We start from the raw sequence: 23,396 nt of genomic DNA on the forward strand, positions 1-23,396 counted from the left end.
TGGATCAGATCCAGATTTAGTTTAGCGAGTGAATTTCAATGAAATTTCATCTGTAGAGGACTAAAGGTTGGTTCCTTACCCAGCCTCCAGCATCGGATGAAGAGACCAGTATAGCACTCAGGGTTTGAAGCTCTGGGTAACCATCATATTGTTGGATGGACGCGGAAACTTTAATATATTTGACAGTGGTTATATGGATGCTGGAGGTATGCAAAGAGATTGTGGAATCCCTATTATTGTTTTCTCGGAGTTTCACATGGTCTTCAGTTCAATCTTATGGACAACAATGCTTGTCCTAATATGACTAATATTGCGACTGAATTTCTGATACCTGTCGAACATGCCTAAGACGTTGTTGAGAGGGCAACTGCAACTCGCATAACTCCTTTTCAGAATAATGTAGGATTTTATAAGAGCAATGCTACAGGAGTGGGATCGATTGCCATAGGGACTTTCATTTCAAGTATGAAGCCACGTTATAAAAGTTGTATCATCCTTAAAGGGAACTATGCCCCTTATTATTCTCACTTTTGTCCGATTTTGCAACCTGTGTTTTATACCTTCTTGTGCCTTATGCAAGATCATGCATATATATGACTATTGTAGGATACATTTTCCTGTTATATGTCTGTACCAAATTTTCATAAAAATCTGCCTATCGGTTTTTAAGATTATTGACAAACTGTGAAAGTTTTCTTTGTTTTGAATGATGCTGATACTCTGTAACACGACCATTAAATGGTACATATATTTTTGTATTATATCAACGTACACTGATGTACCAAATTTCATTAAAATCATTGGGTACGGAGATAATAGATCAAATTCAAAAATGTTCTTAATTTTGAACATCAGTATAACACTTCGCAGATTAAAGAGAGGATTTCAAATTCCTCAAATGTTTTGTGATTCTGGTGCTAGGATGCAGTACATCCTGTACTACTGCAGTTGTATAAAACCTTGCAACGATTAGGTATGCATAATTTAACAAAATAAGTAAGCGTAGTATAGTAATAATAAGTAAAACACCATTTAATGGAAAATTAAAAAAAATATACATTATAAAGGAAATATACATACACCAAATATATAACAGAATGTGAAAATTAGATACCGAAATTTTCCCAAAATATAAACAAAGATTTAGGCTGTTTAAGGATGCAATAAAGCGATTTTATGCATATTGTGAGTTCAGTTTAAAATTTTCACTTCGAAATAATATTAGTAATGCAAAAACAAAAAGGGCATGGAAACTGTTATTCTTTTTCAAAGTACATGGTACTGCGCATTAGCAACATTTTTTACTAATTTTTCTGTAGAAGTGTTCTGTAGAAATGTCTGTAAAAATTAAGTGAAATATCTTTAAAATGCGAGAAAGGCCTAAAAAGTATGAAATAAATATAGTATGAAAGTATGAAATAAATATACTATACTCCAAATACTGCAGCCATTGTAAAGGACCAAATGTATAAGGTCACGAAGTATTGGTAATTTAATCCAAGCTCGAATCCCAAGAACGAGATGATATTTGTTTTTTGTTGCTTTCCCGTTATGTGGCTACCACATGTGTAACCCAGCTAGTCCTCTTTATGTTATGCAGTTTCTCGCGGGCATTGTTCTCTAAGACAATTATCCTCCTCCCTAGTATGCTTCATCGTATTCAGTTAAACGAAAAACAAACAACGTACGTAAATTAGAAGTACTGTATAAAAATTTGTTAACTATAGGAAATATTTTAGAAACGTTGGTTGTGCAGCAGATGCTTAAAGAAAAAGCTCACAATTATGACCGATTTAAATATTCCATTTTATTTCTCGTTAGCCAAGCATTTTAATGAGCCAAAAATATGATGAGCACTTGTTACTGAAAAATTACATCGATGCCGATAAATACTTGAAAAATATTTAAGCAGAAAGCGTTAACAGTACAGAAGTAACAGCGAAAATATGACACATTCAAAATGAAATATTCGGATAGAAGATAAAAGTTATGGTTCGCAATCAGTTAGTTTTCGATTTCAACGTATTTACATCTGTCAATTAATAACTCTCCAAAATTATTATTAGATGAAAGCTTTTGTAAGTTATGTGCAGTCATATGATGGCTATTAATTTCGAAATGGCGCAGTTTAGATAGGTTTCTTATAAGCATTTATTATATTTAGAACAAAAAGAGGGAATATCCACATTAAAATGAACGTAGTATCAACTCTTGTCGTTCAGGTCTTGTTAGACTGACAAGTGAATTTTTGTTCCGTGTGCAGCATTACGACAAAAGTCTTTTATGCGGACGAATAAACTTCACTCCTTGAGGGTATTTTAAACTGCACAACTTAGGCTCCAAATTAAAATGTATCGTAGTGAGAGACTACACAAACTGCCCCACTTAGACTGGATCAAAACTTTAAATGGGTTGTATTAATGTCGACTAGTAGAGTGCCTAAATCTGGAATATTCTCTAGCAAAACTGAGCCATAGATCATACACTGCAAGTGTCGCTGCTCTCTGCATAAAACTGATTCAAAGCCCTGTACTTAAAACTTTTCCATCTAATTTGCATCCTGGTGAGGATTATGGGAAAGAGAAGTTATAGTAAAGGTTTAAATCATAATAATTGGTTAATTCATATAAAATACCTTATAAGTTTAAGGACCATTGCAAATTAAAGTTAGAATTTAACTTACATATGTTTATCTTACGCCTTTCTATCTTATATACACCCTTTCTATTCAAAGAGAAAATAATTTAGCAAAAGGAAAACTTTTTAAAGAAAAAGCATTAAAGTGTCAGCAAATGAAGACAAACATGACTGTACAAATATGCAGTCTTACAGAACACAGAAATGTGAGAGCGAAAAAATTTTTATCAAGGACATAGCCTTTAGATTTCACCAAGCGTCATCTTTTTTTCTTTAACATACACCAATGACATAAAATGATGAATAAAAATGATAAATTACGAATGATGCATAAATGATATATAATATGTAAAACAAAGTAATAACTCAAAGATTTCAAAAGTTCTTTGTCATTCGAAATATCATAAAACTGTCCTAAGTTTTTCTGAAGAATAATTATCAATGTACAGGATTTCTGGTGTCCGCCGAAAACGTCGCGGAGAAAACAAGGCAAGGCGAAAACGTGGTGGTACAAAACATCGTGGGAGAAAAGAAAGCAGAGAAAACATCGCAGTTCTAAAAACATCGTGGTACAAAATATCGTAGTCGAAAATAAAGTGGTTAAAAAACTTCGCAGTTTACAAACATCGTCGTTCAAAATGTAATAATAAAAATTAAAGTACAAAAACATCGTCGTTCAAAATGTAATAATAAAAAATAAAGTACAAAAACATTGTCGTTCAGAATGCCACGATGAAAAACATTGTACCTCCAAATCATCGCAGACATGTGTTTTCAGGTTTTGAAAGTTGCAAATGCATGTTCATATAAAGATTTTAGAAAGCAAGAAGGAAAAAGGAATTCTTTTACTTATATATTTCATATTTTTGAACGAACTAATAAATTTTTGTTGAAAAAATAAGAAGGAAACTTAAGTATTTAAACATTGAAATTGAATATAAAATTAATGCAACTTAAAAACTTAATTTTAAATTTATGTAGTTAATTAACAAAGGTCATTAATAAATTAACCTTTCAATTATAATGTTTAACGGATAATTCGTTATGAAAAATACTGTTTTAGAAAAAGGAAGATAAATAACTGCATAAGGTTGTAGGGTTTATATTTATTTTAACTAACATTTATTTTAAGTTTAAACTATCTTTCCTGTCAAGCCTTACTTTCCTCTGGAATTGCCAATGCCAGAGTATGTAAATTTTAGTAGAACGCGCAAGGATTCAAAATAGTCAGCGGAAGTTTCTGAGTTAAATAGAAGGGAAACGAGTTCGAAGGTGTGCTTTCTTACTTCACGAGCGTGGAGGTGGCTAGTTAGAAATTGAAGAACCACGCGTTTCGGCCTGTGTGCTTGCCTCGGCAGTTTGTTAAGCTTTCAACGTAATATTCAGAGTTTGCTGAATTATCAGCGGTATTTTAGAACGCGGTGAGGTTAGTTACGTTTAGAGAGCCTCGTAGTTAGTCACTTGTTACTATTCTTTTCTTAGTTTCTTATTTTTATTTTACCGCCGGGTCGGCGTAGTTTGTGAGCGTCAAGAGCACGCATTTGTAATTTCTAAAGTTGAATAAAAAGGGATTTAAACCCTTCTCAAGACTTTGGTCTCCTTTCCAGTTCTCAGCAGTCACCACTATTGTTGCGTGCAGGTTGGAACCGCGCAACGTTACAAGGTTAGCACTATAAAAATTGCTTAGTTAATGATCAAATTATTTTCTTTCACATTTGTTAAACTGATATTGTTTTAATGAAAATTATACACTGTTATGTTTTCATTTATTTTTAAAATATCGTTAACATTTTCATGTATAGGTTGCAATCAATTTTTTGGATGTCGATTTGTTAGTTCTGACGAAAGTGAGTTACATAATATGTCACTATGCGAGTTGAAAAACGCATATGTGCGATGTTATCGCCATGCAATCATTTGCAGGTACTTTATTTTTAACCACGATTGTTTTCGACGACGATGTTTTTAACCGCTTTATTTTTGACCAGGATATTTTGTACCACGATGTTTTAGATCTGCGATGTTTTTTCCCACGATATTTTGTACCATGATATTTTCGCCTTGCGTTATTTTCTCCGCGACGTTTTCGTCTGTAACCGGATTTCTTGATAATCCTGATTTGAATATTATTACATAATTTTTAGAGTCCTCCTCATGTTAATGTTTTCAAAAAATTTCCATTTTTAAATACAAAACGTAAAAACTTGTATTGCCTATTCATCAAATTATGTTAAACTATGATTATGAATTGGGGACAATTTCTTAAAGCAATGTAAAATGAGCTTATATAGAAAACTAAGGAAATACAGTATTGAAGTAAGCTTTGATAAAAAATGGATAGGTCATCTACAAGGATATCAGCGTAACTACTTACTGATGGTTGTTGAGGGGATTGAATATAATAACAAGTAAAGAATCTTGTAATCTCCAGTGCTATATAGGATAACTTGTATTTAGAATTTCATATTTATGCCAAAGTTATTAGCGTCTGCATCTTCTTTTTTTCATCAGCATATGTATGTAACGTTTCAAATCACTACAGATATACATTATTAAGAATTTTCATATGTTGGTTTTATATCGTTTCGTTCAAGCAATGAATAATTTTAACTTGATAAAGAAAAAAAGATCATATGCTTTGTTTAATGGCTATATATCTGGAAATTGCAGTTTCACAGTGTGCTTCGAGAGATGTTTCTAATCTCGCAAAGTGCTGAACATTTAACGCACGAATAATTCCCGTTTAATTCATGTATGTAGGGATTCGTGACCATTCAATAATCTGTGAATAATTCGTGACGAAAAATTTTATATATAATGTGAAAGATAAAATTTCAAAAATTCATCGTACTAGTAAAACGTTGATGCTAACATCTGCTTTGGTAACAACATATTACAAAAATGTAAGAAAATAAAGTTGAGTTTTGCAGCTTACGTTTCTCAATACACTGTTTTTACTTTTCGCACTTTATAGCTTTAAAAAGGAGAGAACAACCCTGTCACGTCATGACATTTATTTAATCTCGATTTAGATTTTGATGCAGATATTTTCTATTTAATTAATTTCACGAGTGAAAATGTAAACAATTTTTGTTTATGGAAAGTAATATTCTCGAAGCAGAAATTTAATCTAATGCAAGTAAACACTGATGAGACTTTACATGCTTTTTTTTTTCGTGACATCTATGCTTCGGTTATTCTGTCGCAGTATGGAAAAGTATATTTAGATCGTTGTCTAAATAGCTCCCTTGATTCTGTCCAATTTGAAAGGCCGTCTGAGCCTTTCAAATTGGATATTGAAACTTACTTATTTTCGAATGAATTCTTTTATACTTATAAAGGAACCTAAGCAGATTGCTATTTTAATAATATATTTGAAATTATTGACATAATTTGAAAAGATAGTATAACATCAGTTGACTAATTGTTTATTTGTGATTATCAACAGATCGCTTTCATAAAAATAACTAAAAAATATATTCCTTTCCTTCCCAAGAAAATAAAATTAAAAAAAAAAAAAAAAAATCTGAAAGCTTTCAGATTTTATATTATGCCCAAAGGGGCGCTTTCACGCTTTTATACACAGCATACGTTTCGAGAGTATTTAGGCTAACGCCCCGTTGGGTTACAAATGTTTAAAAACAACATATCTTTAGAATTTCCGATAGACAGTCTGATGCTCTAGAAATAAAATTGTTTTACCTGTACAGTGTTGTTACTGCTGGCTTTGAAATCACTGAGTTTTTTAATCAAAAATTAGTTAAAGTTTTACAAAATATGAAATAAATAATAAAACAAATTTGAAATTAAGAATTCGGGCTTCAAGGTAGCTATATTCGGGTGGAGGATGACGTTATCCAAAATCTGACGGCTCCGTTGTTTTTTCACAGTGCAAGCATATTCATGCAGATTCTTCATAATTTAATTTCTGTAAATATAATACAGGTGATCATATATGGTTGCAAATATGATCGCCCTGTATTATAATTTTGAACTGTATTATAATTTATACAACAATTTGAAAAGTGATTCAACACTTTCAGCGATTCGACATAAAATGCCGTTAGAGACTAATAGCTATTCTGGGTTAACGCCCGTTTTGTCTAAAAAGGAGATACAATTTTTCCTACATTTAGGTTCCCAAACGTAAATTAACTAAAGTTAAATGCTTTGCTTAATGTACTTTTTGGCCGTACCTGAGGCACTAATCCAAACCTTATGCAGGGTGTGCATAATGTATGATTTAAATATTCGAGGTCTGATGAAACCACTTCTATACGTTACGTTACTCTTACACATTTATTTACAGCAACATGTGCTTTTTTCTTATTTTATGTGTTCTGTGAGGGCTATTTTAAGTTCCGAAGAACTTAATGAGAAAAGACTTTTAATCAAAGCTTTTTAATGCATGCCAAATGTAGAAGTATATTATTATAATATTGCCACGAATCTACTGTCAGTTAATTTGTTGAAATGGGAACAATTTAAATAAACTTATGAAATTTGTAAAAATTTGTCACCAGTTTTTGCCTTTGTCAGCGGAATTTGCAGTCAGTTTTTGAAACGACTTGTCCGAAAAAATCATCATAATACGCAAATTTTTCTTCATGATCGTTTTTTTGAAAGTTTTTAAGTTTTCATTAAACATCTCGCAATATTTACCCATAATAGCACAACAACTTATGGAGTTTTTCCTTAAGCGTAATGCAGATTGATATTAATTTTAACTGTACTTCAGCTCGAAGAAATCTAATAATAAGTAAAATACTTCGATTTAATTTTGGAGTGCTATCCGAGAGCAGGAGGATTAGAAATAATAATAGAAATATGGTAATCGCAGCGAGACACCCATTCGGCCAGAGCATCGATACATTCGCGCTTTAGAAACAGAATGGGTGGAATAAAGTACCTTTAAGGGTAAACTGCGTAACGATTATTTTTGTATCAATATATGCATCAAAATATGTTTGAATTGTTTTTATTCATTCTTATTTTTAATCCCAAGCTGTTGGGAGTGTAATTGAAATAGCCCATATTTATCACATCTGTTTTAATACCTAATCTTAGATTAGCATATTATGGCATCTTCCGCCGTTATACTAGATAATTAGATAGATGTCTAATATAAATATGTCTAGTATAAACAAAAGGTATACAAGTATCCTCTTCTTCATACCATTTCTCTAGGACACAGCTTCTTAAACATTTTTTCAGTCTCGATCTCCGTTTATCACTGAGATTTTTTTTCGCGACCCGAGGACCCCATAGTATTTACGAAAATTTCGTGGGGCCCCATAAACATTCCGCAAATTAGACACACGCGTGAGTGAAACTGTCAATTTTTTCACTTGTCAAATTTTCACTTTGTAACATACTATTGCAGTTTATAGGTCATTAACTTCAATTTCTAATTTTAAGACACAGAACAATCTGAAAATTTTAAATAAGTAACAGACGAAATAACAGCGCCACGTGCAAAGCAAGTAAAATGAACGCTTATATTATAAAAAGAATGCGTCTAACCCGCGACCCCCATGGAAGTCGCGACCCACAGTTTAAGAAACCCTGCTCTAGGACAACATTAATTGATGAGCTACATTTCTGTTATGGCACTTATTAATGGATTTTTACTTTTTGTTATGTTTGCACATTTTCAATTTTAAATCTAGACATAAAATATTAAACTTTGAAAACTAAATTTTGATAACGAGAGGCAAGGGTTCTTCTTTTGTTATGCCTTTTTACCATTTCTCCTTGACAGCAACATTTGCTATTATTACACTGTTTATTTTACAAAGCTGCTGTTATGATACTAAGTATTACATTAAATAAACTCTAAGGCACGTATCAAAATTTTCAAGATGGAGAGCTGTTTGGTAATTGTTAATGAAGGACACAATTCAGTACCGTAGTACTGGAGTAGAGTCCTTATTTTAATTATTTTAAACCTCGTCTGCTTATTTTTACCAGTTACCTCTTTAACGCTAATAGGTCTTTTGCCAAGAGCTTGCTGCGATGTGCACTTTTAACGAATATATGAAAATATAATGATCAGAATACCCTCTTTCCCCACATATGCAGCTGCCATTGAGAGAGAGAATACTTTTGGGAAAATATGTCTGGAACGGACAGTTTCAACTCAAATATTGATTTAGAGAGAAAGCTAGTATTTTATTTGTAGGCGAAATTCGTGGAGTCTCTTTCTTTGAGAGATATTAGCCCAATCAGTTTGCTATTGCTTGTTTTTTATATTATTTATGTGATAAATACGTAATGATCTTGGCCATTTTATGTCTAGAGTTGCGGCACTGATATTCTGGGCCGCTTCTTTGCTAGTTCGTCTTACCCGACAAGAAATAGTAGTATAAAGATGAGGAATGTTTGCAGATTACTGAAAAATTATCTTGACTATCTTGAAAGAATGCTTCATTTTAGAAAATGCCTCTAATGCCGAAAGACTGTTGCATTTTATCGTTAAATTTGAAAACTTGTGTGTTGTTTCATAATTAATTGTGTATCTAATTGCCAATAGTTCAGCTTAGAATACACTGTGCCCGGTCTTTTAGAAACTTTTGCAAGTAATCTATTGTTTTGATGGCATGAAAATCAAATATGCAGTCAACCTTTCCATCGATATTTGAGCCGTCGTTAAATGCCAATGGTAAGATGCAGTCATGATTACTGTTCTTAGAAATCATTATTCAGTCGATGCGCAGAATGTTTCATTTGTTACAGCATTTAAATTTGTATTTTTCCGGAAGAAAGGTTGTATCTCGCAAGTTGTGGTAGTGTTGCAATGTTTCCTTCTTTTCCTGACTGGATGTATAATGAAGTGATACTTGATAAAAATACCAAGCATTATTAGACGTAATACGGTAGAACTTCGTAGCTTGGAGGAGAAAGGCTTGTAACTGTTTTTTCTTACTTTCATTCATTGGAAGAGCCCAAGCAGCTGCTCCGTAGTTTACAATACGTTTGATATAGGAATTTTCGGATGTGGGGATTTAATCCCCAATTAGAACCCTCACATGCGATACGTTTGGAGTTTTCAAACGCTTGTGCAATTAATGAAGCAATATTTTGAGGATCTGAGAATTTTATATTAATGATGATTCACCAGAATTTAATTTTCAGAAGTTTATTTTGGATTCTATAAGTAAGATTTCTTGTCATTGTTTGGTTCCGTTTGCGAATGGTAAAGTCTGTCAACGTTTCTTCCAAGATCTTGACACACTTACATCCTGGAACATTTGAAGGGAGATGAGAGTGTTTTTCGATGGTGTTCCTCGATTTTTACTGTATTATTACTGTATTACTGTATTATTAAATTATTATTGTTATTTTAATTTATTTTCTTTTTAGTATTAGTAGTATTATCATCGTTTTATTATTTATACATCCTTTCTCAGAAAAGATCCAAGACAAAGGTGGTAAAAAATAGAAAATTGCATCAACTAATTAATGATCCTAGATGCTATCAAAGTAGTCCCCTTGGCTATCTATACACAACTGCCAACGTTTCTGGAGGTCTTGGAAGCAAGCGGGGAAATATCCAACTGCAATGCTTGCAAGTTCATTGCTTTTTGTGCCCATTTGATGTCTGCAATAATCTTGATGAATCTTTCATTTCAGTCACCCTTTCACTCACGGAAACACGAAAAAAATTGCAGTAATTTTTGGCACAAATGTGGGATCACGTCTTGCTCTATACAAAAGTTCAGCAGAAATTCTTCGTCTTCCCTCTTTCTGTTCATCTGTTAATGAGGGACGATTCTTGCATAAAGTTTCCGTTTGCCTAAATCTTCGCGTAAAATCTTATTACAGACATCACAATTTAAATTCAGTACTTCTGATATCATACGCACAGTTACACGACGGTCACCTTGCAATAACTACCTTGCACGCTTCATGTTTGTATCGGTACTAGCTCTGGGATCGTCTTGCACTGAATCTCTGCCTTCACGAAACCTTTTGTACCACTTAAACACACGACTTGTTGAAAGTGCCTCTCCTGCATATGCTAATTAATCATGTTTCACGTTTCCCTAGGGGTTTTCCCGAGCTTAACGCAGAACTTAATATTCACAATAAGCATCCATTGTGTCACCTTAATGAATGCGAACAGTGTGTTCAGATTGTTGTCGAGTTTCCACCTAGTAAATTTGCTCGGAAACATGGCTAAGGTCAATGTCGCGTAAGAAAACATACCAAAATAAAAGCAACATTTGTTCCTTTTTAGTAATGCAAATTTCAGAAATAAAAAAAATTGTCCTGGAACGTTTCTGACAAAGGATGTAGTATATTTTAGTATTCACATTATAGTAGTATTTGTATTATTATATATATTCCTTATTTCTACCATAGCTAGATATTATGTATTATTGGTGTATCATATCTCCTTTCTATTACTGAGTTATTTACTTCTGTAAATGTCGGAGTCTACTTTGTGGAAGACGAAGAGTTTTGTGTTTGTTTCTTATATAAGGTATTTTCTTCGTCCCTTCTACATGTCTTCGTGGTGTAACCGGAAGCACACTTGACTGGAAGGTCCGGAGCTCGAATCTTGGTGAAGGCGTTGCACATTTTTCACGTCTCCAGCATGAAAAAATGCCTTAACGAATCTTCAGTTGCGCCCGAACTAAAAAGATAGTGGACGATAATTTTTCATCACCAAGATTTGGCGATTGGAATCCAACAGTATGACAGTCGATATTACAAGTAACTGTATTAACCAGGGCGAAAGAAAATTTAAATACCTGTTTTGTGAGCAGCCATAACGTTTGTTTCTGCAGATTGATAGCAATATTTAAGTTATTCGTATGTTAATTTAATTTGAATTGGAAACACAGTTTTATTAGCTGCCTGCTATACGTACGTTTTTAATTTCACATATAAATCTAAGTAATTTTAAGTTTGATTTCATTTATTCTGAGTTCTGTTTTATTCTAGTACAGCGGCAAAAACTTCCTGGCACATGCTAAAGAAAATTTTAAGAATAGATGCTGAATAGTCTTTACGGATGTGTGTAAAACGATCGCAGGCGAAAAATCATTATATATTTAAAATTTATTTCTTTATATTTCATATCAAATTCGCACAATGCCAATGACAGAATGCGATTTTCACAGTCGACGACTAGAAATGCGGCATGTACAAAGCAGTTTTATTTTCTCAACTTATTTATTTTTCTATTTGGAAAATAAGAAGTGTTTTCACCTCATGGTTATCCAAGAACTGATACTATCTTCTGGCTCTACTTTAGTCAGATACTGTTTTGATGCTGGTAAAATTATGTGTCACCAATCTAAAAGAATTTAATTTTGTTGTCAATACCCTGTAAAAAATGCTTCCAAGGGCCACCGAATGTGTGAAATGTTCTACATGCTTCCACTTGTGTTTCCAATATTCAAATGCTTGAAGCACAATAATTGGAACTTAATTCGAATATCACTATTCTCAAAGGAGTAGCCAAGCATCAATGATCACTCTGAAAGCTTTAATGATCACAAGGAAGCAGATGTGCCATTAAGCCCATTGCTTCTCAGTTGTATAATATATGCCATAACTGCAGTAATTCTCTTCCCCATGGTAACTGCCGCAGCTACGCGTTAAATATAAAAGCTTCCCTAAAATGAATATTTCACAAAACTCAATTAATTGAAAATATGGAAGCATTATTCATTGTTACCATCCTTCCAAAGAAAATAAACAAGAAATACCATTAAATAGAGTTAGCCCCAAAGCACATATTGAGTCGAGAAATAAAGTTATATTTTGATACAGACTGATACTGTATATTCATATAGAAAATTATTTAATGTTTATGAATATTTATGAATCTTTCTATGAAGCTGTGAGGGCTATTAACCTTAATAGCTAATTTATGAAATTCAGTGATGACGTTCAAAAGTCGTTCCATTAATTTTAATAATATCATATGTACTAATTCAAACATTTAGGGATATTATCATAAATAATTGAATTACCCATCATAAAAAATTAACGAATTTTGTAATAAGCATAGTTATTAGAAGTCAAGTGCGATGAAATATAACATTTAGGATAAATGTTAAAATTTACTGAAGTACTTTCTACTTTGTATTTATTCGAATGCATTTTAGGACGTAAGTACTGCATGCAATAGAATACGGATTATGGAGTCCAGAATTATCCGTGCCCTGCATAATCTGGAATTTGGCAGTATGCTGTTCAGTGAAAGTGATTATTTTTTTTTAGTATAATGCTCACCACAGTAACTTTGTCATGGAAAACTCACAGGAAAGTCAGATGCAGTTTTCATACAGATTCCGTAAACGTAATCGAAATAAGAGGCGTGGGGTGGGAAAAGAAATGCACAACCTATGAAATTGAGGTGATTTTGCAAATCTGGAAAAGAAGACATTAAATAATAATAATAAAAAAATGGCTAAAAAGACGAAGCTACATTAAAATACTTTAAGAAGGCTTGAAAATGATAAAATGCAATGCAGAATGATTTAGTTTTATTATCTTTCATGATATTACTTACAACTTCAGTATCAGAGAATCGTTCACATTAAAATGCAACCAGCACTGTATGCAATTTTACTCGCATTGTTATTATAAATAATGCTAACAGTGTAGAGACATTAGTTATTTCGAAGCAGGAGACATGAAAAATCAGCAATGCCCTCGCCTGCACTGAAATCACGGACCACTCGAATTCGCATCGAGCGTGCTGACCACTACATCACGAAGGCATGCTAAGAAGGCGGGAGAAATACCTTATATACTCCCCCTTTTAAAGGGCGACTGGGTATTAGGAGACCCAATCGCCAAATCCTGGTGGTGGAGAATCATCATCCACCACCTGTTTAGTTCGGGAACCACTGTAGAGACATTAGATATTAGAAGATCTAGTTTAGTTTTGTTAAATGTTATTAAATTCGCGTCGAGAATGCTGACCACTACACCACGAAGCATGCTAAGAAGGCGGGAGAAATACCTTATAACTGTAGAATAAACGGTGCACTTCAAACGCAAGTATCAGTGCATATTTTTATTCATACTTATGCAGCATTAAGTTCCTTATTTTCTCTCTCCTTCCAGCATTCCTTTCTTGGTGTAACGTTCAGCACACTCGGCGCGTATTCAGGAGATCCAGCTTCGAGACCAGCGAGGTCATTGCACATTTTTAATGTATTTCTGCTTTAAAATAACCTATTGTCTGCAGTGGCGCCCGTGGTGGATGATGATTCTTCACCACCAGGATTTGGTGATTGGGTCTCCTAGTATCCAGTCGCCCTTTAAAAGGGGGATTTTTCTCCCTCCTTCCAGCATGCCTTCGTAGTGTAACTGTTAGCACACTCGGGGTGTATTCGAGAGGTCTAGGTTCGAGTCCCGGCGAGGACACTGCACATTTTCCATCTACTGCTGCTGTAAAATAATATAATGTCTGTACAAGCTGAAAATAATATTTTTATGTATATTCTGGATGATGAGTGCACCATGTAAATCGGTGAAAAATTTTAAGTTGGTAAATAATGGACCCAAATAGTTGTGGCCTTCTTTGGTCTTATTCAAGTTTTAGGATAGTCTCCATGTTTTAACGATGTACATTAGCTCGAATAATATAGATACTGACGTACCTTAGTTTTTCATTTCATATTTATCATAAATTAAAATGTAATGAAAAATTACTACTTCCATATATTATTTCTTTAATCAATGCGAAGAAAATTGTTGCTAGGTTTGCAGGCGTTTTTTCGATGCCAAAGTGTATAATATTTGGTGTTAGAATTTTTTTTTGGTTTTTTTGTTAAATACAGCAATAGAGGAAATGTTTACAGACATTATTAGTTAGGCATGTTACATAATATATGAATTATGTTTTAATAGCAGTGTCAGTATGGTATATTTTTGAAAGAATAAAATTAAGAATACTTATTTTAAAAAGATGCTTAATCTTTGTAACTTATTGTTTTTGAGTTCATTAAGTAATATAAGATTTAATTTCAAGAATAAATCACATATTTTGTGCCTTGTGGAATGATAATAACTTGCAGTTTGTCAATGAATGATAAACAGCCGGATGACATAATATAATATAAATTGGAAAAATGGTTGGAATAAGATAATTGTTTCAAACTTCTGTGCTTAGGGCATAACCTGACCTCCCATCATAAATGAGATTCAGTTTATAATTAAACAACAAACATAAAATAAAACGTATAAATGTTACGTTAAATTTCTTGTTCACACACATTAAATTTTCTTGTTCCCACACGTTAAATTTTCTTGTTCCCACACGTTAAATTTTCTTGTCCATGTTCATAAATTCAAAGCTTAATTTCCAGTATAATAAGTACGGGAGTCCTTTTTAGAAATGTATTAGGAACAAAGAGGGTAAACAAACGGGTTAAGGGTAATCCGAACAGAGAAACAAACAAAAACAATAATAATAAAGAAACAAACAAACAAACAAACAAAAAATAGTAATTGAAGCTACGCAAACTATAAACATATTAAAGCTATTAATTTAAAGACAACTAAATATATAGTAAATTTAATTAATTAAATTTTGCATAACCGCATAATGAAATTTTAATTTAATTATTAAATAAATAAAGGTGAGTAAATTAATGAGACCAGGCTATAGGATTGAAAGTTAGAAAAAGAGTAAGAATGTTAAAGAACATTCTTGCGTGGTTAAATAAAATTATTATTTTATGGCTTTCTAATCCGCTACAGCCTTCCCTTGACCTTATAAATGTTCCACTTCCTAAAGAGATAAGATTGTAGTTGGGAATGTTTCTTCTTAGGCTGCTTAAGGTTTCCCACGTATTTTGATCTTCTCGAGAAAAGTATGCATATTTGGTTGCTAATATCAGTTTTACTTAACTGCCAGAAGAAATGCTGCATGAATCACACAATTTTCGCTCAATATTAAGATTCACTTACGGAATAAATTGCCATAGTGTACGTCGTTTGAAGCACCGGCTTGAAATATAACATGTTTGAAAAACTGGAGCTCATCTGGAACAGGAGACCATCCGGGATTAAATCTTACATAAATCACATACGACATCGATCAAAAATTACATGAACAGTTGAAAAAAATCATTAAAAACTATTAACAGATTTTTAATCTGTAAAACTACCGGGTTTGCTTATACTTGCGGACGTTAGCTTGTTGTTATATTTATTTTCATAAAACAGTTAAAATGAAAATAATGATAGAAATTATTGAGTATCACATCTACTAACTTAACGAATTGTTACTAGATCTATAGTTAGTTTTAAGCTTTCCTGACCGCCCCCAAAAATGTGTGCTCCATGTTCCTCAGAGATACGCATACCACAGTTTGAGAACCGCAGAACTAAGACGTTTCTAACATCAAAACGGAGGGTGTGGGAACAAAATAAGACATTTGTTCTCTGGGAATTAACGAAACTTCGAGTATTTGCTTATAATAAATACCTTTATCACTTTCTTTTTATTTGTCCTTTACATAGCTTAGGAACACATACGTAAAAGGCGGATGAGGTCACCGGGGATGCGTGTGCTCAACGACAATAATTCTACGAAAGCGAGACTAATTAGTTCTGAAGTGGGCTTATCGGGTAAAATCCTCTACGCCGAAAACATCGAAGTAGTTGCGCGTAAAACAGGGAGTGCAGGAGACCTAGCGTGCAGTGCAGTCATTGTGGGTGTGGCCCTTCAGGATGAGACAGGCTTTTAAAGGGCACTGAGAGCGGTGAACTTCCACAATCTAATTATCAACTCAATTAGCTGTGACCATCTATTATACCAAGATCAAAACCGTGGAAAAGATAATTTTTTTTTTTGGGCTGAGAGAATATTTAACATTATTAAATGATTTAAGAACTAAGCTTAGGGGAAGCATTTTGATTAATGAATTAATATTACTGCTTGTTACAGCGAAACTTTAAATCATTTTAAAAGTGGGTCATTAACGGGAGATATTCTTAGCTAAATAACAGATCTAACGAATATATATTTCTCACAAATTAAAATAGAGGACGAAGCATTTTATTTTGTAAATTAATACTGTAGCTTATTACTAACGAACTTAATTCTTTTAGAAACAAATCATTAATTTGGAAAGTTAATTCGGAGTCCAGAGCTGTAATTTAGCATTCGAATTGAAACTGCCCTGAAAATATTCCATTCTTCTTATTATAACGATTTATTTAGTATTATTGCAAACGGTTGTACCAAATCATGTTTCTAAAATAAATGCATAGTTGAAATTAACTCAAAGTATAAGAACACTGGTTTTGTATTAATTGCCCATTATGTTTTCGTGAATGTTAGTTATTATTTGTACACTTACTATAAACTCCTTGCCTTTTCTTCTATGTGCAAGTATATCGAATCTTGTCCTATCTCGCAGGTCTGACATTAACAGAATTCTTTCAACATCATGTTATGCTATTTGCAAATGAAAATATTCATGTCACTGCATAGAAACCCAGAAAACATTTGGAATTCAAGAAATATGCCATCATATTTTACTGCCAGGTACAAGAATAGAATTGCGAGTTTAATGTACTGTTATTTCGAAAACACATTAGAATCCCTGAACATTTTAATTTTAAAATTACAGAAAAGCTGTTAAGGATAAGATTTTCCGAAACAAAACTGAAAAAGAATGTCATTTCTCTATACGAATTTTGTTGCATGATACTAGAATAAGACTTCTCTTCACTATTAAATAATTCTTTGAAAATATCAGATCACATAACTAATCCAAAACACACAAAAAAACAATCAGTTTTATTTACATCACAGTTTCTCTGAATGGGTCTTGATTAAAGCTAAGAACGCTTTTTTGATTCTACAGGCAGTACATAATACTGAAGACTACGTGGCAAAATAAAAATGTTTTTAAAAATACTGATCATTTAAACACTTTAAACTTAATCATAAACAATTTCAGCTTTGTATTTTTCCAAAAACGTGTCAATATATCAGTTAGCTCTTACTGCATGTTGTTTAAATAGTATTTGTATGTAAGATTCAATAATGCTTTTACCTAAAATGTATAAAATGTAAGGTAAAATCTGTTTTCCTAAAGCTCTGCGACCAAGACTCCAAACAGGTCTGCATTAGGCAATGATTTCCAAAATGCACAATAGCATGTACTTAGTTCAGATTTGGAAAAAAAAGAGGCGCTTCCGGTAGGAATTTGAATGTACTTTGTCAAGGTCTTTACTGTAATTATAATACATATGAAGACACTAATCATTACAAGTTTAACATATGGGTTGTGGCAGTGAAAAACGTTGCACTGCTCTTCTTCTAACTGAAGTCTGATTTAATACAGCCATAAATATTTTGATGGAAAATGTGAACTGACTACTCATAATTCATCACTGAGATTTAAAAGTACTTTTGGCTAACGTAGAGATAAATACAAGTAATTAACAGCACACCAGGTTCAAATTTCCCACTAACCACTGTTTTTAAGCTTTTAAATTTTTATTTCATGTAATTACAGCTTTAAAACGTAATTTTAATAATTAGCTTCAAAATTTTAGCTTTTAGCAGTTTCCTTTATTTTCTGTTTAATGCTTTAAGATTAACAAAATAAACTCAGGAAAGGTTCTGGAAAATTTAATAATAATAGTAATAGGTTACAGGAAGGAGACGCGAAACACAAACAAAAACAAACAACAAAATTGGGTAAGACGGGTGGTGAAACAAAATTAGCCGCGACACAATAGTTTAAGTAAAAAATATTTTAAATATATTCGTTTAGATGTTTCGATTAAATTTCGACCAAATGAAGGGATGTATTTGAAACGATCATGATTTAAGAAGATTAAAAGCATTCCTTTGTTGAATTCCTTTCTTGTTAGAAGCGTCTCTAGCACGGATGTAACGTATTCGATCTATGTATGTATTCAGTTCTGTTCTGGTAATGTATGAAATTCTGTTTAAAAAAGAATGACTTATGTTTGTACATTTTTTTGGAAAAGAATTCAAAGCACAAAATTCAAATAAAATTCATCCAGGTGATGTAGGGACAACTAACAGTAACAAAGATTATGTTGAAACGTTAGTTGCTAAGAGAACATAAATGCCATTCTAAAATTCCCTCTAGAGGTTATTAAACATATACAGAGTCACGGTAGCGGTTTCTCTGGTGAGTCGATTTTTCAGTTCTTCAATGCTGAGAATCTCTGCAAGTATAAACTCGGTTGGTTTTTCAGGTATGCCAAAGAAACGTAGTCGAGTGAGGAGAATTCTGGAGAACGGGGTGGGCATGAAACTGGCCAACCTCTACCAATCCAACGATCTGGGATTGTTTTAGAAAGGAACACGATACGTATACATTTGTAACCCAATGACGGAAGGTCCCATCCTATTGAAAAAAAAATGGCTGCATTTCTTCTAATTGCAATATGGAAAACAATCTCAAAATATCAACTTAATCATCCGTATTCATTGATGACTCTAAGAAACAAAGGGTCCAATCACTTTGTTATGAAAGGGCTACATTGCTCTATTTCTCATACAAGATGCGGGTTTTCTGGCACTCAAAACCTACAGTTATGTCGATTAATCTCTCCTCAAACCTGCTTCATCATAGCATACTGCTTTATAAAGAAATTGATCACCATTATTGATACGATCAAAATTGTCTAAAGAAAATTCCTTGCGAAAGACTCGATAATTAGGTTTGATTTATTGACAAATCTGTAATTTATACTCAGTCAGTTTCAACCGTTCATGAACAACTTTATGAACAGTCGACCTAGGAATTCCTTTTCGCAGGCTGGCACGGCGAATGGATTTATTGGGACTTCACAAAAACACATGAATGGCAAAAACATTTTCATCACTAACGCTTGGCCTACCTGCATTTGCTTTATTCAGAACATGTACCGTCTCTCGAAACTATTTTAACCATCTTTTAATTGCCTATTTAGTTGGTGGAGGTTTATTAAATTCATGAATGTATCGCCTCTAAAATGTTTTTGGAGATTCCGTTTCCCGTAAAAAGAGAATGCACATTGCTTTTTCAATCCATGAAGCCATTTTCTCTGTAAACAAACGAGTTCCATGTTGTCATTCCCAAAAGTTAGAGAAAGGAAATTCCTGAAGCTAAAGATTATACCGAAATAAAAAGAATTAAGAAATTAAAGAAATTAAGTTTAATTTTGTTATCCGCTGATTAAATTATTGAAACCCTGTGTCTCAGAAAAAGACTTTTAACTCTGCACTTGATCCTCAGATATGTTTTGCGCATGAAACGACTTCATCACTTACTCAGATGGTGATGCAATTACATTTATCGCATATGCTATAGTAAGAAATAAAGTTCGCACTTAACAAGATGGGAATCGAATATGACCACCAAGTTAAATTTGATAGCATAAGTGCATGTTTCGGACGTTATTTCTGCGATTTACGTGATCACATATGGTATAGATTAATATGCATACCTTATATTCCCACTCATAAAATATATTGTTATGAATTTCGTACATAGATAGATGATTTTAATGAAATTTTATGTGAAACTGTTGTCTTTTTCTGTGTAATGAAATGTAAAAAATCTAAACAGAGCAGCTATGGTAAAAAGGTAAGCATACTGGGCAAGTCCATTTCACATTGATTAAATGGGTGTCTCGGTAATTTGGCGAGATATCGCCATGCTGAAAATGGTTTTGGCGACTTATTTTGTAACGAAATTTAGAGAGAAATGGCCAAAAGTCGCCAAATTCGGCGATGTTTCCTTCCGCTTCCTGTATCATCTTAATAAGAATTGTAACCGAATAAAGGTAATTTATCATTGTATCAGCTGTAACCATAATTCGACCCTCAAATTGCTTTCCAGTAATTTCGAGAAGTAGAAAGTATAGTTTGATCGTCTGAAACGCGACCTTGGCTGGCATTCTGCCAAAACACACAATATTCGTCCAAAATGTACTTGTTATTACTTGTTGCGACTCCGGCAAGAGGGAATTTTTATGCCCGAGGGAAAAAAAAGTCTCCCATCCTTCCACCCTCTTTTGGGAATAATTTGGTCCAATTTGCGCTCATGGTCGAGGATGAGGCTTTCGAGCTATACTAGAAAGATCTCGGCGGACAGTTAAAAACTGTATACTATATATACTGTCTCAGTTAGTTGTTGTTCTTATTATTGCAAGTTGTTAGTTCAGCTTCAGTTCGGAGATATTTCCTGGTTAGCTTTCTCCTTAGATCGTTTTGCATTGCGTTGTGTTTAACGTTCTTAGTAATTTGAAGCGTAACTACTGATTGTATGTGATATTCTTAACACCTGTACGAGTATTTCTGGGAAAAATTCTAGAATTTTGAAGGGTTTAATTTGATAAAAATAAAAGTTTTTAACCTATCATCGGACCTGTGTGCATCCAATCTGAACACGTACGCAAGCAGACAGCAATATTATATATATTACATAGCTGCCTTGCCACAAAAATCATTATGATCGAAGCGTACTATTATAGGAAGGGTACTATAATAGTACTATAATAGTATAATAGGAAGCGTACTATTATTCACATAATGATATTGGAGAAGGAAACATGTTCAATATGTTAGAAACATAATCAGCGTCGTAACAGTTAATTATTACTGGTATACTAACAGTAAATTGTACAAGTACAACGTTCTGTCCTAAATTCTTAATATTCGTTAAATTTGTTACACCCTAAAAAACTTTATTTCTTTGAAATATTTCAAAATGTGATATTATTGAGATGAAGAATGAGTAAAAAGTCTTTAACTGTCTAATTTTGTTCAAAATATCAGCAGCCGCAGAATATTGTTTAACTGAATTGAAGAAAAACCAGTATCGAATAGATGTTAATAAAATGCTTGAAATGTGTTCAGTCTATTTTATCGATATATAGGTTTTTAACAATATTATAAATGTATGTAAATAAATGTGATACTTCTGACGCATTTTAAGAGATCTCTTATTTATTCTTATCTTTTAGGGTTCCCTTTTATTAATACAGTCCAAAAGCAGAAAATGACCTTACAGATAAAGAAGAATTTCATCCGAGCTACATAATATAATAGGCTTAAAATATCGTTTGTCAATTTAATGATGAAAATGTCCAGAAAGTTATCGGTTGGTATATTATAATTTCAACTTTGAGTCTTTTAATTTATATCAAACTAATGAGAAAGAGAAAATAAAGGTTTAAATTATTAATAAGTGCATTTATTGCTTTTTTTCATCAGTCAGTATTCTAACCAGCTGTTATATTCGAAATTCGAAAGTTATTATATAATGAATATTCTGCTGATTACATTCGGAAGGAAAATTATAGATATTTTAAACTTTGTTATGCAGCAAGATTCTGAGAATTGACTATTTGAGAATCCGAATATTAATCCGAATTAAAATAAATTTTGTACAATGGCACCACTTAGCAAGTCACATGTTGGTATATGTATTTTATAGTGTGACACGCAACATAATGCCAGCAGCTCAAAAATTTTGCAAAAACGTCACCAAAGATATCCCTATAAATTTAGAATATCATAAGCACTATGCGGGAAAAACGAATCTTCATATTTTATTATTTGTATGCACATTTTGAGATGTTTTCCCACGTGTGTCAGGGCAAGAAGACCACGAAAGAATAATTATTTAAAAATCATAAAGAGATTTATTGCGTCTCCAGGAGATTCCGTTTAAAGTGCCTTTATTTCTAGGCAGTGATTCGGTATTGCTATAATAGTATGATATGTTACTTTTTGATCGCAAGAAGAATGGATTCCCGGTTACAGAGATCTCCAGTTAATGTTAGAGTTTTCACAGCTATAAAAGCGGAATAAGAATATAATTCGTTTACGTATGCAAATTCCTCATAAAAATGAGAAAATTCTTTTTTAAGAATAATCAAATGTAATATATTAATATTTTATTTTGCCTCCTGTTTCCATAGTAAGATTGTAAGTAATTTAATTGTATACTTTAGCGTGTTATTTTCTTTCAAATTTAAGTTACATTTTGATGGCAAAACGTTAAATATATTGCTGTGCAAGCATACTTTGACTAAATCTTATGCCACTCCCCAGCCGCCCTTTAAAAGGAGAGAATGTAAAGAATAATTGAATGTCTCCATGCGTGTTCTTATGATGCTAAGGAGAGTTAGCACATCTTGCTAGCAACTGGAAGATTCGTGATTCGAATCTCAGCGCGAACACAATTGTCTCGTGTTCCTTGCTACGAAACACCTTATATTCTCTCCAAGGAGAGTTTCTAAAATATATTTTATCAGTGACTTGAAAATTTGGATATCATAAAATTATTGCATTCGTTGCAGAGTGAATAACACGTCTGAAGGAAAAACAAAGAGCTTGAAACAAGTTTGTCAGTTTTCAAATGACGCACGTACAAAAATGTTATAATTTGCTATGAACTTGTAGAGTCATTAGGTTATTTCAAAGCAGGAGATATGGAAAATGTGGAATGCCTTCGCCGGAACTCGAACCTGGACCTCTCAAATACGCGCTGAGCGTGCTAACAGTTACACCTTAAAGACATGCTGAAAGGAGGGAGAAAATACTTTTTACCAAATGTTAATAAAAAAATTATGAATAAAGCTTAGAACAACATAAGGCACATTTCTAGAAATTTGAAAAATGCATTTGAAGTATTAAGGAAACATGAAAATATCATACGTAGTATTACATGTCTTATACAATGGTATATCAGGAATTTAATATGTAATGCTACATATTGAATACGTAACAACATACACCTGAA

At 32.8% G+C, this 23,396-nt stretch overlaps 1 long non-coding RNA gene across 3 annotated transcripts in view; it reads left to right on the top strand.

Moving 5' to 3' along the window:
* The window catches only part of LOC146997974 (uncharacterized), a 129,166-nt gene extending 107,368 nt beyond the window's left edge, over positions 1–21,798 (top strand). For all 3 annotated transcript variants that reach the window (XR_015039977.1, XR_015039975.1, XR_015039976.1), the window contains one exon: positions 21,613–21,798. This is a non-coding gene — a long non-coding RNA (uncharacterized LOC146997974). The remainder of the gene's footprint in view (positions 1–21,612) is intronic.
* The last annotated feature ends 1,598 nt before the right edge of the window (positions 21,799–23,396 follow it).

The sequence above is a fragment of the Stegodyphus dumicola genome, chromosome 3 (assembly GCF_044657685.1).
Source record: "Stegodyphus dumicola isolate Sdum_Otavi_A_Nest chromosome 3, ASM4465768v1".
NCBI classification, from domain to species: Eukaryota; Metazoa; Arthropoda; class Arachnida; order Araneae; family Eresidae; genus Stegodyphus; species Stegodyphus dumicola.